Genomic DNA, 17,915 nt, shown 5'->3' with positions numbered 1-17,915 from the left:
ACCTGGTTTTGTCACCACAGACACAGCTGGAAATGCCCCCCAAAACATTTTGACTTGTTATATTTTATTATGTGGTTGGATAAGATTTATCACCACTGTCCATTCCAGCATGGAACAAATCAGGAATGTGCCTCTGTATTGAGGCCCAATGATGTAGCCAGAATCTGTCAAACTTGCTGGTGAAACATTTCTATGAGGACACTGAACTGTAGATAAATGTGAAATGTGCAGTCTGCACTGAAAAACAGCAGCAGCGGAAGTGTACCATTCATCAGCAGGCTTACAAAAGGTCACAAACACAGGTATGTAACAGAACAAGAAGGAACTACCGTCTCCTGGCCCCTTCAGACATCGTGCAAATGTAGCCCGCACGACAAAGTTAATGTTAAAATAAGAAGTAATGGCATTTATAAAGACTAAAATGCCAACTATTTTTCATTTGCTTCTGTTGTGTTTTCTGGCTGCCTCGACTGTCATGACAGAGAGGTTTATAATGAGCAGCCAGCTCTTCAGATTCAGTCTTTCCCTCAGAAAAAAAGGCCAAATTGTTTCTTGTTTGTGTGATTTTGGAAAATGAACTTTTCAAAAAAATCTCTCATTATAGCTTCTGCTTGCAAGGGGATATTTGCGGGTGCATCATCTCAGACAGTGCGTAACCTCTGCTATTAATCTTCTCCTGCAGTGTCCACAGTGTCTAATCTCTGTCTGTGGGTAAAACAACCTGTGGAGAGATGAGCAGAGGTCGGGTGACTCAGCTGCTGTTGAGTCACAGAAGGATATCTGGAAGTTTACGGTCCACTGACTGCATAAAAAATGGACAGAGCTTTGAAAAGTTAAGCCGGTGTTGAAGTGCCTTAAGCCAGCAGGGAGCGACCCTACTGGTTTCAAGAAGAAGTCTGGCTGTATGTAAGCTTATGAGAAAATCACTCAGTAAACACATTCCTAATGAGTTTATGATCTCAATCGTTGGTTTCAAGTCTTCTTCAACAAAGAATGATGTTCATTTTGTAAACTATGGTCCCATTTACACTCAAATAAATGGTAAAGATAGAGTGTATGAACTTTTACATATCTGATAACTTGCACAAAAACTGATGCAATCCTTTTCTCCTCACTTATTATGTGTGCTTGTATTTGCGCAGATATCAACCCTACAATAATGGACCAGTTTGCAGTTTACATACGAGTCAGAGGTTTACATACGTTGACACACACGCACACACAACTTCATTTTCAAAGTGATTTCCCTTCTCCTTCTCAGTTTGAAATTAGCCATATTTATTCTGGAGAAACAGGTGGCTTTTTATTGCCGCAGAAATTAAATGATAAATTTCCACTGGTCACATCACCCTGTCATGGCTCAAGTCAGTCTGCCATATTGAGCTGCTGATATATTGGCTTGATATGGGGCTTTAATTAAACGTCAGATTGGCTAGTAGATGAATATGGCTCATTTTTATTTAAAGTAATTAAGTTTTGTAGTTGGTAGGTCAAGGTCTCGGTGCATTTAGGTGGGTGGTTATATGTAAATATTAATCTGGAGTTTTAGGGTGTTTTCACAGCTTTAGTCTGGTTCATTTGGTCCAGACCAAGGACACAATGATTAATGTTGCTTTTAAGTTTAGTGTGGGTTATGTTCACACCAGCCTTTTACGAAAATGCACCTAGAGGAGAAAACTGGAAGTCATACAGACTGACAGGTAACACTCTCTGCCTGGTTGTTTTGACCACGTCAGTGTTCAATTGAAAGCTTTCAAGTCTAAAAAAATGAACCAGTTGTCCAAATGCATCAGCATTTGCTTTAAAAGCAGTTTATGTGTGACACTTTTGCTGTGTTTATAGCTCCTAATTGTAGTGTAGAAGAGTAAATTGACGTAAAATTTGAGTTACAACTGCGGAAAAGCTTAAATTATTAACACTGACTTGTTGTGAAAATGTAGATTATACTATAAATATCCAATAACTCAAATAAAGTGCTTCATTGATTGAATCTTGTGTTCAAAACCTAAACGTAGGAATTTCAGTCAGTCAAACCTGTAAAGATTTTGTTTTCCTGAAGATCATGTCTTGTAAGAGTCAATGATTTCCTTGAATGCACATTGCTCAGAGACAAATTGATTTCCTACCTCTAGCTCTGCTTTCCCTTCCAGCTACCTAATCACAGACCGATTTGCACCTGGTGGATACAATTACCCACCTGGCAGGAAAGAAAGGTAGCTTGCAAAAAGTAGTCTGCACCGAGAACCGCTAATACATGCAAAACACTTCACTTGAACTGTCGCTGATGATCATTTTAAACTGATTGCACACAAGAAATCATTCTTGAAGAAGAAGCTGATGCTTTTCTACTAAACCTTGCTTCAAGTGTGTGCAATGTTTTCTTTTTTTTTACTTTTTGTCACATTAATATGAGGACAACCTTTAAAAAAGTTAGATCTGTCGGGCAGTCTGAAGGACTATGGAGTTTAAAGAAACTACTAAACATGGTAGTAAACAGTATGATGACACATGCCCACTGTGTGTGAAACCCTTTCCTTTAATATGTTAATTCAGTCATCCAGGGCATGGTAATTGTAAGTGCTCTATCGTAGGCAACTGGACTCGTCTCCTTTTAAGTTCAAGTGCCATTTCTTCAGAAAATCACGCATTGAGGAAAAAAGTCTCGAGAGATTTAGGGTAATCTGCCAACAGCATCTGGCAGACACTTTAATCCAAAGCACACCATCAGTGCATACTTTGTAAGCAAGGGGAACAAAGTCTTGGTAAAGTCTGAACGGTTGTGTTTCCGTCTGAGATTTAACCCCCACCTCTGGTGCTATTGGTCATGCCTCGATTATCTTTACTGAACCAGTCTGATGTTCCAGCTCTGCACTATTCCATGGCCAACGCTTTGGAAAAGCTGGGAGTTTTTACTGGAAATCAATGGATGAGTCATTGCAGCAAGTGTCTGCACCTTCGGCACACACACACTGAAACACACTGCAACAGTAAATCACCTATTAGTTGGCTCCTCAACAACCTCTCCTCTCCTCTTCAACACAATTGCAGAATAAAATTTATGACATGTTGAAACTTTTAGTTATTTAATGCTTCATATTGCGGTTGCTTATGTTCTATTTTTAATTTTATGTGCTGTGGTTACGCTCTGGTTAGGTTTAGGAACAAAAACACGGTAAGTATTAAGAAAAGATCCTGTTTTGGCTTACCCGGTTGTGTCACCACAAACATGGCTGGAAATTGTACTGATGTCTCATCCAAAATATCTGTTTTTGTTGCCACTAACACAATTGGAAAATGTCCTGACATCTTGTCAAAAGTAATTGGTCTTGTTATCCCTATTACAGCTGAAAAATGTGCTGATATCTAGTCATAAATATCTGCTTTTGTTGCCGCTAACATGATTTTATCTTGTGACAGCACTGTGCTTATGCATTGGTTAAGTTTAGGCACAAAAAAGACTTGGTTGGGGTTAGGAAAAGAGCATGTTTTGGCGTAAAATAGCTGGTTCTCTCTTCATAAACACAGCTGAAAAATGTCCTGACATCTTGTCAGAAATATCCAGTTTTGTTGCCACTAACATGGCAGCTTTCTCATATCCAGGTAATCTGAATGTGCCATTACACATAGTGTAGAAAGATTGATACACGTATGGAACATACACATGTGAAAATATCCATAGTTTGCAGAAATGTCAAAAACTTCTGTTAAATCAGCAGTTAATTACTGACTGTTGTTGAATTTGAGTTTGTCTGCAGTCAAAACGAACAAAAGTTAAATTTAACCCAGATTTTCAGAAAGGGCAGAGGAAAAAAAAGAGAAGCTGTCTCAGCTGGAAGAGATGGATGATTTTCCATCAGTCCATCCATCCGTACCGCAGTCAAGAAGCAGTGAAATGGGCCGATGGTCAGACTTTTCTCTGCTTTAGGTTCAAAGACACAAACAAACGAAGAGGAAATTTGACTGGCTTCCACGTTGCTTAAATTTCCTGTAAATTGCAGATCTGATTAGCAAGGCCAGAAGCCATTGTTCATGTTTGCATTATAAAATCAATCATTGTTAGTATTTTCCTGTTTCTGCAGTGGAGATAATAATCTGCACAGATCACGAGGGGAAATGATGTTTAAATATCATTCGCCAAAGAATGTAAAAATATGTGGTTTGCCAGGATATATACAGTACGAGTTTAGAGACTGTGTGTGCAGTCTGATGTGGTTTTTATATCCAGCTCTGTGTTTATCTATGGAAAATGACACAAGATCTCCCCTCCTGGAAATCAGCAGGGTCCAATTCTGAAGAAATCTGGCGTTTTATTGGCGACGCAGGAGGACGAGACACAAAAAACATTTAATGTGCACACGCAGACAAAAGACGACAACTTGGTGGCAGTCCACGTCTCAGAGGAGGTTTTATTTACTGAAGCAGTGAGAAGGCAGTGAGGGAGGTTGAGCAGTTGTGACAGAAAATGGGAGCTTCTGCTGAGCTTTTGCTTCTGAACCAGCGAGGAGAGGAATGAGTCTTAGCTGGTGACATTTCCTTTCCCCTCTCCTCTTTTTCCGATTTCTTGCCAATGGTGGCAGAGTGGATAAAAGGACAACCAACTGGACACCCAGGCTGATTGTAACACAGTGCTTATTACTGAGTGGGGTTAGGATGGAGGAGAATGTGAGGTCTGAAAAAAAACAGGAATGAAAATCTGTGAATTTGCCACATTGATACGTTATTTGAAACATGTTTACATTAATCTAACACGTCGAAAAACGTGCTTGTATTGTAATAAAGAGCATTTTAAGCTACATTGGACCAAGTGGCAATTATATAAGTCGTTTGTCTTGTCAAAACCAGGTCGCTACAACAAGTAAAAGTCACGCCTTTAACACTTTACTGATGTTTTGGAATAAATATTATTTCTGCATTAATGTGTATGTTGCATTCTGCTGCTGTAGATGTTTAAGGTTGAGCTCATTCGAACTATTTTGCTGAGTAGTTTAATCGACCAAATGTATCTATCATATTCCATAAGATCATCATGTTTGTAACACTATCTCCTTTGAGAACCACTTAACTCTAGAAAGACAACTTTTCATAAGAAAAACAGCCTGTTTTCATCTTTGGGATGATGCATTTTCCAGCTAATCCAAGAGGGTTTCTAAATAATTTATTTAGCTTAACTTTCAGTGTATGGGGGGAAAAAAAATCATTTTCAAATTGACTCCAATTTTACTGGACAGAAAGGGTTTGAAAAATTTGAATTTAGCAAAGTAGTATGTGCAGTGCTCGTCTCTGTATTGGAGTAGACCTATTGTCTAAAAATGTACATACTCAGTAGAAGTACCATGAAATTGTACTTGAGTATACTGCTTTAGAAAATGTGTTTAGTTATATTCCACCACTGATTATCACCAAACTCAAAAACGCATTTTAGTGTCCTTCAGCTCCTTGTTTGGATTGATTATTCTCTCAGGAGGTGGTGGAGACCAAAAAGGAGCTGAAAGGAGAGTGAATATTGGACTTACGATCATGATGTGGCCAGAAACATGAAACAAAATGAATACTAATCTTGCTCCATGTTTGCTGGCTGTGCAAATAGGCTAACACATTAGCCATAATGACTTTATAAGGTGATAATCTTCATCATTACTTCTATTTAAACAGGAAAGGCCACTGAGTGCAAGCTCTCTTTTGCGATAACGCCCTGATAATAACACCAATAATAAAATACACGTAAAAATAGATTTCAAACAATAAATGTACCTGCAATGAAGACATGTAGGTAACATAAATCCAAGTAATAATATGTCAGTTTTGACTTTACATCTCGTCTTGGTGTTCTCAAGTTGCCAAATCTGGAATATCCCTCCCTCCACTTCAATTATTCACTCCTTATTCCTCTCGTCGTTTGCACTACTGCATTATTTCTTCCTCTCTGTCGTACAAAAACATAATAGAGTTCCAATAATATATTCCGGTGACATTTACACGAGCCTCAGAAAAGCCTTTCGCACACCCACACACACTGAAACCATGCAAAATTAAACACATGCTGACCCCACACACACACAGATTAGAGACACAAATGTGACACACTTGCAGCAAGTCACACAGAGAGTGGCAGTGATACTCATTCACACTCCTACATGAGGAGCGTGTAGGGCCTGATTAATAGCATAATGGGCTTTTATACCAGCGCTGTGAGCCGGTAGCAGGTTTCAACGTATCACAGGGAATTATGGTAATGAGAGCGAGGACGGGACAGATGACGCCAGATAACTTTATACCCCTGGAATGACGACAGACTTAATGGGTGACGTGCGCTGGTGTGTGGCAAATGACTTTTATGTGGCTCGTCGTGCCGAGAGTGACTGTGCAAGTGGATTCCTGACAGAGTTTATTACAGCTGGTAGTAATTGTCATCTGCTTTATGGGCCTCAACATTAGAGGAACGTGAGCGGCCTTTCAAAGTGCTCTTTCAACATTTATTAGCATCTCCTGTAGATTGACCTTGACATCTGATGTGTGATGATCAGACAGATGGAACAACTCCGCAGAGAATAGCTTCAAACTGTGAATGTGACCAAGATCAGATTGTGGAAAGGAATTACATTTTATAGCTGAGAATTGATCAGGCAGCTGTGAAATATAAATCATCTGGGTGTGATAGCTGCTCGAACGGTTCTGCTACAAAGTCAGTGAACGTAATACGACAGATTTTAATGAAAAATATGAGCAGCAAAACAACTGAACAATGTGAGATTCACTTGAAAGTTATTGCATCAACTTTCAAGCAAATCATTCTGATTGTTTTAAAGGAATTTAAAGTTTTCAAATGTATCAAAACTTCATATGTTGAGTACACTTTTCCTTATCCAGTCCTTATCCAAACTGATCATAATCCAGCGCATTTTGGGTACAAATAATACAATTTTCTGAAGATCAACAAGTCATGAAGCCTTTGACTGTCTTCAATTTAGTCTCTCTTTCTATTAAAGGTGCAATATTTTATTTTATAACATGTAAAAAAAAAAATAGCTATAATCATCAAAAGAATGTGAAGAAGTAACAGTTTTGATGTTATGCTGACGACATCATTGTATTGCTTTGCAGAGATATCTAATGGAGTTAGCATGCTAACCATTTAGCCCATGGCTAGTTTGTACCTCAGGAGATTTTCAAGACTCGAATGATCCATATTTTATAGTCAATTTCAAATAACATCGGCCTCAGTTGTGCTTTGTATTTGGTGCTAATTAGCAAATTTTAGCATACTAAAACACAAAAAACCAAGATGGCAAACAAGGTATCTATACCTGCTAAACTTCAGCAACGTAGAGATGGTACTAGAATAACCAGATAAACTGACGTCTCAATATTGGTTTATAACACTATTGTTGTTCTATTGTTCCTCCATTTATGTCCAAGTCTTGTGTTTTATTTCTTTTGGGTTTTCTTCTCTTCTTGGACTCGGCCATGATCCGTTATTTTTGTAAAACAGAGTTAATGTGACTCAACACGTACAGTACACACATATGCACACACATAAACGTTTCTAGACCATTAACTTTGTATTCGTGTGTGAATGGACTTACTGTATATTCCTCGTTTCCATGTGTAGACAGTTTTCCCAGCACAGGAAGGCGACGGGACGCTGCAAACACAGAATGTCTGGAACTCGAGCGGTGATTCACCACCCAATTTAAGATTCAGGTGCCAAAAACTAGACACACACACAGTATAGACAAATTGTTTTTGGTTACACTTCTACCCTAATAATAACTCAATTATCCACATGCCAAATAGCCTGCCTCCACTGCCTTATAAGGCCTCAACCAGCAGCCCTTCCCTTTTCACAAAGTAAGACTTTCTAACCTCGATCATCCTGATTTAATTAACATCGGTCACTTTTTGCTCAGAGGCAGAAAGGGGACTGACAGGACAACAAATGGAAAATGGCTGTGGACCGCCAGTTCATAGCATCTCTTGACAGCAGCAGGGAGCTGAAGTCAGTGTCAAGCCACAGAATCCTGCTTGAATTTCCAATGAAAACATCACAAAAATAACCCTGAGGTTTTACTAGCGGGAAAGCCTCTCTTTTTTTTAAAACTGGAGATAATTTAATGAGGCTTATCTGGAGTTCAAAGAGTGGTTACAACACAGGCGCTTAGTGTTGATTAAATATTGACAAAGCATAAAAGCCACGCATCAAAAGCATTTGCACAAGTTCACATTGTCTCTTTAATACAAACTAGAAAAGGCAGTACTTCACTGGGTATCACCGAGCTTTTGTGAGGCCAGTGGCTATCTTTTCAAACATGCCTTCTAATACACGCATCATAAAGACTACATTTATTATTACATTAAGCGCAATGTCCATATCTGAAGTTACCTTTTAGAGAAGTAAGCTGATTTTAATGGTGAAGCTTCTGAAAGACTCACAGAGAGGGTGACCTTTATAAGAGAATATAAGGAGGATGTTTAGTGATCTTCTGAAGCACAGAGTGTGCCAATGTCTCTTTAAAGGGGCACTATGTAGTTTTGGAGAAGAAATACTGATCACTTTCGAGGGTGAACCCTCCTCGTATCATTTGATTTTGACATGTCAAAAACTGGTCCCTAAGTATTTTGTGTGTATTTTGGTTGACTATTTGCATTTTAGTTGGGATTTCTTGTCTCATATGAGCGATTTCCTGCTCACACTAGTCATGCTCCGATGAAGGCCTATGGTAGAAATGTGTCAGCAATAATATTTTGATAAAATGTCAGGCTCTGCAGGCGGTTTTTGCTTTGGCGGTCCGCCATATTTTTTCTACTTTTGAACCCATTTACACTTTGTCACTTCATGCATCTTGCACCAGTTGGTCAGCAGTCTTTTCTCAATAAAGAGTAAAATAAGAGTGAATAAATCCAGAAATTGGAGGTGTAAATACATCCATCTCTCCAAGGGGCATCTGTAAAATAAAACTCGGTACGGACTGGATGAGTATAAATGTGGCATATCTTTCCCAGGACTGGCTGCTGCTCTGTCTTATATGCGAGTGGCGTAGCGTGACCAGGTGTGTCCCATGCTGCTGATTAACCTCCAACAGGTTTAACAGCGTGAGTCCCCAAGATATTTTCAGGTTAAATCCCCCTGATTAGCCCTCATTCTCCCTGTCACTTGAGACAGCACTCTAAGTACTCCAGTAAATACGATCATATAGAGGGCACCCTGAGCTTTTGTAGCAAAACCATTAAAAATATATGTATAGTTGAGGGAGCAGCGTTGTAAGTAGTGATTAACAAAAAACAGACATCTCTGAGGTTGTAATACTGGATTTTTAATGAACGACGAACGAGGTTCAGAGGCGAATATCAGATAAACAAGGTTGAAATAGCTGTGTATGTCTGTCAGATGAGCTTTGGGCAAATGAAAGTAAGCTCAGACTTAATTTGATATGAATCTTTTCCAGTGAGGTTCATCAGACATAATTAAAACCCCATTTGATCAGAAACTTAACAGTTTCCTTCATTATACCCGCCAGAATAAACCCAAGATACTGTGAGTTTATATTCATACTAAATCATACTGAATAAATAACCCTCTCGCATCCTGATGGATTTACTGGAGCTTTAAGTTGACGAGGGAGTGATCTCTGGAGCCGAAGAACAGCAGCATTCCAGCCTTTTATAGCTCACATCTGGCAAACCTCAGGAATATTGCCCTTCATACAGTATGCAGACATCTGGAGCGTTTGATATCCCCCGAGAGAAATGAGTAGCTCAGTGTCAACAGATGTACATATTCACTAAATCCAAACTGAAGGTCATGTAAAGTATTTTAGCAATAAAGAATATCTATTTATGCATTACAGGCATCCGTTATTAGCTAAGTACATTTCTGCAAAACCACAAATAAATTTCAAGCTTTAAGTTTCTTCATGTTGCAACTTTACGTCACAATGCTGTGCTTGTGCTCTGGTTAGGTTTAGGCAAAAAAAACAAACACTTGGCTAGGGTTAGGAGAACATCATGGTTTGGCTTAAAATATCAGTTTTGGTCGCCACAAACACGGCTGAAAATGTCCCGAGTTCTCCTTAAAAACATGCAATGGTGTCACGCTAACAAATGCAGAAACGCTGACTCAAACTCCGGTTGCTCATTTGGCAGCCTGGTTGCCTTTAACTCCACCACCATCCCTTTCACCTTCAGATGTGAAAGTCAATTAATAACAGTGTAATGTGAACGTGTTATGGCACATTTTGTCAATAAGGTACATGGACTATGCCACGTTCAATCTTGTACGTATCTGTGGTTTGCAGAAACTGCTAACGATGTATCTTGACGACTGGGCTGCTATGAGTCAAAACCCATCTCATTCCTCACTTTGGTGTCAGATAATTAGCAGATAATTACATAATTTATCATCATAGTTCTTGTTTTTTCCGACCCCCTACTGCAGCCTCTCATTTCCTGCTGGATCGACACTGCCGGTACCATTAATGCAGTCCCAGTACCAGTGTTTTTTTGCATTTGCACCTGCTTGGTAATACCAGATGAGGTTGTGTTTACACAGTGATGTTTGTTTAACGTGAAATTGGATATGATTTTGTACCTGCTCAGTTCGTCAAGCATGCCAAATGGATTTACATAAAAAGTGTTGGGACTAAGTTGTTTCCTCTTGCACTTATAACCTCCCTCTAAACTCACAAACATGATTATCTGACATCTCACAATGATTAACCAACCAACTCTTTCAGTCTTCTCTGTCTGTTGCTTTGAACCTGTTATTTTTTCCTCCATATCTTACTTACGCAATATTCTTACACGGTCATATGAGCAAGTATAATAATGTTTGGAGTTTATATAACACCTCCTACCAGTATGAAGAGAGACAATTGTCAAGTGTGGGTATGATATAATGACAGTGTGTCCGGTTACTGCAGCGATGCAGATCTGTTCAGTCCCTCAGCTTGAGTCAAGCCGTCTTGAATTAATTTTGGCGTGTTTATGTGAGGACATAAAAGGCTGCTGAGAGAAATTTCAAACTCTTGTCACACATAACGACGTACTCAGGTTTTTAAACAATAAACAAAAGATCTGTTCATCGTAAAAGGGATTAAGTTTGTAATTAAGCGATCTTGGCAGGTGTTCAGCTTCATTCGTACAGGTTGTTGATACTCATCAAGTATAAAAATCTGCATTTTTAAAAACAATGAGTTGGTAAACTAATGAATGCTGTAAATGTTTTAGGAAGTCAAACCCTCAGGAAACCCTTCACAGAAGTTAGCTGTTGCTGGTAATGTCCCATGGGACTGAAAACAAGAACATCCATCATTATGTCATTCATTTCTGTTTAACTAAAGGAGCCTAATGTGAGAAATGTACGTTTAAAACATTAGAAAATTAACAAAAATTATCAATGTAAGCGAAAGAAATTTACACTTTCAACATTATGTGAAAGACATCCATCCAGCTTTTTTTCTCTCAAGAGCTACTAGTGACAAATACAACAGAAATGTTAAATCTCTAAAGGAAGAAATCTTGGACAAAACGCATACTGAAGAAAATTAACATTTTTATACTGTCCATTTATACATATTACATAAATTGTTATTCAGAACGTTCACTGGGATGGTTCACGAGGCTGTATGAGTTAATCACAGGTGGTGACAGTGATTGATGGGAATTAGTTCTGTTTATGAATCCACAGCTAATGTCATGCAAATGTATTTCAACACACCATATATTGTAAGAAAAAAGGTGACTAACCCGAACCTGCAGACTCGCTACTGTCCAATCCCGACGGCATCCTACACGGACGTATATAAAGTCTCACATTTCATCCTCCTGGACTGCAAAGATCTCACCTGACAGTCCATATAAACCATATGTGAATAGTAAAGATCAGAATATAAATCATTTTGTAAGTTGACATGTAAAGACTGTGGCATCCATCCAGTGTTCAATAACCACCCTCTGCCCTAAACATCATTCACGGAGAAGGCTGCCATCTTTACTTGCATAGTAAATGTACAGAGTGGAATTTTAAAGAGTCTCGAGGAAAGATTTATACTTTCCTACTTCACAAAATAATTAAAATCTATATCCCCAGGGACTGCAGGTCACTGTTCAATAACAAATGACTCAACAACGGCTACAACTTTCCAAAACTCACTGGCAGCGTGCTGGAAACGTCCTCAAGCGCCACTAATGTTGTTTATATTCCTACAGTTTGCAAAATCAGGGCAGTAAAGTCATCGATTATCTCTGACTTATTATTCCAAAATGGCACCTTTCCAGTCTGAATGTTTTCATCGTTGAAATGATCACAAATACTGAAGGAAAGAAAACAGAATAACACTCAGAAAAGGTGCAGAAAAAGGACAAAAACATTCATCTTGGAGGAAAACAAAAATGTTCATATGGAGCCCTGTGTGTTTACCGCAATCTTCTCCAGCACTGGTTGTGCTGGCATCCCCCCCGACACACAGGGTGAATCCTCTGCAAGGCGCCTCCATCATGAAATGTGACACTGACTTTCAATTTAAGCCTGAATTTCCACAACACTGTGTGCACAGAATTGAAGAACCTCCCGTCATTATAATGGTCCCTGCCCTGCCTGGGACAATGACAAATTACCTCTTTTTCAGGCAACAGAGATTATCTGTGTAACCACCTTTTATTGCAGTTTTTCGAGAAATTATACCCTTTTCTCTCTGGGGAATCATTAACTGTGATCATTGTAATTATTCCATTCAATATTGGCCCATCTAGTCTAATAATGTGCTGAGAAGTTGAATTCAAGTTGACTGCAGCACTCACTTTAAAGCAGATTGTAGTCGGTGAGGAGCCAAGAATTTCAGAAATACTGAGCTAGTATTAAAAGCACAGCCATAATCAGGGTCAACAGTATACAAGTAATGGATAGGTTTGTAACGTTCAGACATATAGGCCTGTTGTAGAGGTTTATAAGGATGATGTCTGTTGAAAATACAAGAAGACTTCTCAATAAATTCACCATTATATTAAATGGTAAAAATGTTGCAGACTGCAATTACAGTTGGGGTTGTGGAGAGGGTAGCAGCAGCATATGGCGTTGGCATGAGTGTATCATTAGAGTAAAGTGAGGAGCATTGGTAAGTTGTAAACTTGCATGAACATGATTGGATGTCACTAGTCAGCTGAAAGCCAAACGGCTGTGGATGAGCCCGTGATTAGGAAGCACGAATTAATTAGCAGATGTCACTGATGCAAGCCGGACTTCAATGCTACGGCTAAATGATCTCCATGATCCATATGCCGATACAACCCTGACTCCAAGAAATCTCTATTATTTTTGACTGATATAATATTTGATACAACTTTGTTTTGACAATTAAAAACAAAGTAGTATTAAAAATTGTAATTGTAGCAGAAACTAATTTAATATGTTGTCTGTCAGTATTTGGCACAATCGTTCTTGATCAACATTTTCCAACTTGGCAGATAATTAAAAAATGTTTCCTTATATTAACAAAAAATAAATCAAATGTTGGTTGGGAGGTTTGTTGGCTGGTTTGTTGGTTTATTGATTTGTTGGTTGGTTTGTTTATTTGTTGGGTTGTTTTTTTTGTTCGTTGGTTGGTTTGTGGGTTGTTGGGTTGGTTTTTTGTTCGTGGGTTGGTTGGTTTATTTGTTGGGTTCGTTGGTTGGATGGTTGGTTTGTTGGTTATTGGGTTGTTTGTTGTTCATGGGTTGGTTGGTTGGTTGGTTGGTTTATTTGTTGGTTGTTGGGTTGGTTGGTTGGTTTGTTTGTTTGTTGGTAGTTGGGTTGTTTTTTTTGTTCGTTGGTTGGTTTTTCCCAGCTTGGGATCAATAAAGTATATCTATTCTATTCTTGTTGGTTGTTGGGTTGGTTTTTTGTTCGTGGGTTGGTTGGTTGGTTTGTTGGTTGGTTTATTTGTTGGGTTTGTTTGTTGGTTGGTTTATTTGTTGGTTGTTGGGTTGGTTTGTTTGTTTATTGGGTTGTTGGGTTGGTTTGTTTGTTTATTGGTGTGTTGGTTGTTGGGTTGGTTTGTCTGCCGGATCACACACAAACTATGGAATGGATTTCCATTAAAGTTAGATGGAGGACGGGTCTCGGTCCAGAATAGACCCCATTAACTTTTTGGTGTGGCTGGTGTCTATAAGTGAGTAGAAAATAGGGTTGGTGGTGTTGGGTAGGTATGCAATCTAAAGCTTCCATTCTAGTTTTTGTTTCCTATCACTTCCTCCTTCTTTTATTCTTCCCTTTAAAGGCATTTTATTGTTAAGTTTTGCTCCAAATGAATGTCTGGTTTTTATCTCAGATGTGGTTTCAATGCAATTTGCATTACTCAAATTAGATCCCTTTTGTTTTGTTTTGACAAAAGGAAGCATTAAACTTCAGCACTAAAGGGAAAACAACTTCATATTGAAAACTGTTCATCATTAATTTCACCACTTAAAAATATTCATGAGTTTGTTTTGGGAACCATGGCGATGATTAAAGAGGCCCCAGAATGTAATGTGTCATCAACACGGCATTAAAAAACAGACAGAATAAAAACAGCATGAATTGGTGAAAACATTTTGGCTGAATGAGTCCTGAGGAACCTTCTTGGATCAATTATCCAACGGACAAGACAGATGTGAGATCTCTCAAGGAATCTCCTTAGTAACCCTTGTGCCACAGGGTAATGAAATCACATTTCTATACATAGATTTCTCTCAAGGACAGAGTTTAGGAGAAGGTGACCAAATGTAATTGGTACTGGGATTGGATCACTGATCCTAAAAAAGGGGGGGAAAAAAACACTATTATGTATGTGTGTCGTCCGGTCTAATCCAACACTGAGGTCAAGAGAGACAGTGATTTCCAGGAATATGCCGTTTCATCTCATCTTGTATTGTGTGTGTTCATATGTGTGTGTTTGCTACCTTATCTTCACGCTGAGTGGATTAAACAATAACCTGGTTTGTCATTGGGAAAACCTAGAGTGTGTCTCGGTTTCCCTCTCCCCCGGGTCCCCTCGGTCTCTCCTCCCCTCCCTGGGTTCGTCTGCCTCGCTCTCCTGTATGCAATGAAGTAACAACTGCTAATCCGCCGGCAGAGCGAGTGGGCGGAAAAGAGAGGAGTGCAGAGGATGCGAGTGAAACTCTGTGTGTGTGCATGTCACAGAAGAAGCATCCGAATGAAACCCGCAGCCCGGGTCAGCCTGCCAGACGCAATCCTTGACCGAAAGCAACTGCCCTAGTTTACTTGCGAGTAATCCCTCTCGACAGAGTCTCCATTCAAATAAAAACCTCTCCTGCTGCAGCTGTGGCTGCTGCGTGTGCTTTTGGTTGTTTCAGAGGACCAGGCAGTTCAGCTCAGCCGCCGCAGCTGCTTTGACAAAATCATACTCCAGTGGGCGAGGACTTCCCCTAAAGCGCACAGGTAAACAACACCTCAGCAGCGCAGTGGAGGCAAGAATTTCACAACAACAAAACTGTTTGAGAAAAAGTGGGAATCAAGGTACATTTGGTCAGGAAGTACGTTTTTAAATTGTCTTTAAAGATTAAGTAGTAACATAAGCAGTACAGTAAAACATCTTTTCTATTTGTCTCTAGTGGTTTAGAGCCATTTAGGTAATTTTTCATTCTGGTTTGTTTGGTTTTTTTGCCACTAACTTAATCTGTTTTGTGACACTTTCAGAAGTGTTTAGAAAAGCACAAAGGGTCCGGTGCCTATTTTGCGAGATCTGTTTCCATGTTTGAAAACTTAATTAATTGATGAAGGTATCCCCACTGTGTGACCTCTAAAATGGGAGTCCGCAGAGGAGAGTGCTTCTCCTTGTCGCATATACAGTATGTTAATGTGCTGGTCCTGGTCTGTTTTCTGTGTTTAAAAATTGAACAGGTGTGGCCAAGATCACTGTAAAATTTATATGAAGCCTTCCACAAGCCTTATGCAGAGCTCTTAGTCAAAGCAGGGTTAAATGAGGAGGGAGGGATTATATAACTCGTCTGCAATCTTTACTTGACTTGTAGAAAAAACATGGACGATGGTCAGTAAAGGGAAGTTTTAAAAAGAAGGTATGGGTGTTTGTCAGATACCAGAACCACAATATTCAAATTTTGGCAAAGAAATTAGTTTCCTAGTTCGGTGTGATGACTTTTAACGTCCCTGACAACCTGCAGTCCAAATTAGCAACTTAGCAACCACCTTTTTAAGACGGATAAAACACTTCCATCCAAAAACTGAAACTAATTATATTAGATATTAAATGACGTGTTCAAAGACAAACAATGTTACTGCACACAGCATATAAGTTAGCTAGAAATCTGACTAGCTTGTGAGTAAGCTCGCAACAGACCTACCTAACAAGCTAACTCATTTAGCCATGAATCTAGCTGGCTAGCTAGCTAAACCATACCCTTGCACCAGAAATAGTGGTCCAGGATAACCTACCTGAAAGGAGCTGCTAGAAACTGTTTACAAATCTATCACGGGCCAACTTCACCCAACCAGGTCAACAGTAGGAGAGTGCTAACACTAGCTGAGCCAGCTGATAATCAAACTCTTAGCCAGTCAAGAGCTGAGCGAAAACATCTTTTCTATCGATAAAGCTTTTAGTGCCGTTCTTTGCGCTTCCTTCAATTAAATAAACTCTCCCATTCTGATATAACTGATGCTAGCAGCAGCCATGCTAACCTCTTGAGGTGCTGCCATTGTTGTTTTCAAACTGACAGTCACTTCTCTCACTGGTCAACACAGCGAAAACATGCCTGTTGATGCCATCTCTAGCTGAGAATGCTGATTGGCTCAATGCAACACAAGATAAGGTCCAGGACATCTGTAAAATGTGGAAGGCTCACAAAATTGAATATAACTTCTCTTCAGATGCAAGTTATTGGTCTCGCAGATGTCCACAGTCTTGTCAAGAATGACAGAATGTTGGTCCGGAGTGAAACCAACGCTTTGAGCCAACATTTCCACACACTGCACTGCCCACAGACTCAACCTGTCATGGCTAGTGTGCCTTCCATCAACTGAAGAAGAAGAGAGTAGCAGCAGTCTTTGGAAATATTGGATCTAAACACTAGACATCTGCAAGAAAATACCTTTGATGATGCAACCCATGCGAAAGAGGACTTGTTTTCAAAGAAAAACATGCGACCGAACCAAGGACCAACGTAAGAAGTGTTGAGGGCTGAAAGAAAATGAACCAACTTCCTGTATATACCACTACTATTTGGTCTCAAGTTCAAGGATGCTACTGTATGTGTGTTTGATATGATCAAAAGTGATGAAAAACCCTTTTGGCCTCATGGATTCATATAATTGATTCGTATAACAGAATGGATCTCTGCTTCTTCACTTCCACTCTCTCCTCTCGGAGATTCAATAAAGTGATCAAAGGCTTTTTGGCCTGCGAGAGTGACGGGATTATTACATATTTATTCTCACCACACCATCCTGAGGTCTCATTACGATACACTGACCCACCTGTAAGCTCCTAGAAAGTGATGAAATATGAATGAAAAGCACTTTTTTTCCAGTTCGAAGGTGTGGTTAAGTGTTTACGCCGTCGCCCAACACCGTTCTGCTTTCAAATGATGAACTCCTTTGAAGTTGAAAGAGCATAGCGGGGAAATATTCTTATCAGTCTCTGTTTCGACATAGGAAAATAGTTTCCCACACAATGTGTGTGCAATGTTTGGCATATTTTGAGGCAGAAAAATGTTTTTAGTTATGTTCACATGAGATAAAACAGTGCTGAAAGTGCTCGGGTGAAACAACAACTTCACATCTATTGTTTATGAGCATGCACAATTGGGACCAATTACTAAACTGAAAGGCAGAAACAAACATGGAGAACGATGATACACCAGCAGAGATCCACGCAGCAGTGCTGCGTTTCACATATTCTCTTGATGAGACTCGTTGGAAACTTTCGTTT

General features: G+C 39.4%; 1 long non-coding RNA gene across 1 annotated transcript in view; it reads right to left on the bottom strand.

The window, feature by feature from the left end:
- Positions 1–4,604: 4,604 nt before the first annotated feature.
- The window catches only part of LOC141003181 (uncharacterized), a 102,501-nt gene continuing 89,190 nt past the window's right edge, over positions 4,605–17,915 (bottom strand). Inside the window, exons 4-5 of the long non-coding RNA XR_012179684.1 lie at positions 7,584–7,711; positions 4,605–4,669 (exon numbers count right to left, since the gene is read on the bottom strand). This is a non-coding gene — a long non-coding RNA (uncharacterized lncRNA). The remainder of the gene's footprint in view (positions 4,670–7,583; positions 7,712–17,915) is intronic.

Source organism: Pagrus major, chromosome 10, assembly GCF_040436345.1.
Source record: "Pagrus major chromosome 10, Pma_NU_1.0".
Taxonomy (NCBI): Eukaryota; Metazoa; Chordata; class Actinopteri; order Spariformes; family Sparidae; genus Pagrus; species Pagrus major.
This window is presented reverse-complemented; position numbering and strand designations above follow the sequence as displayed.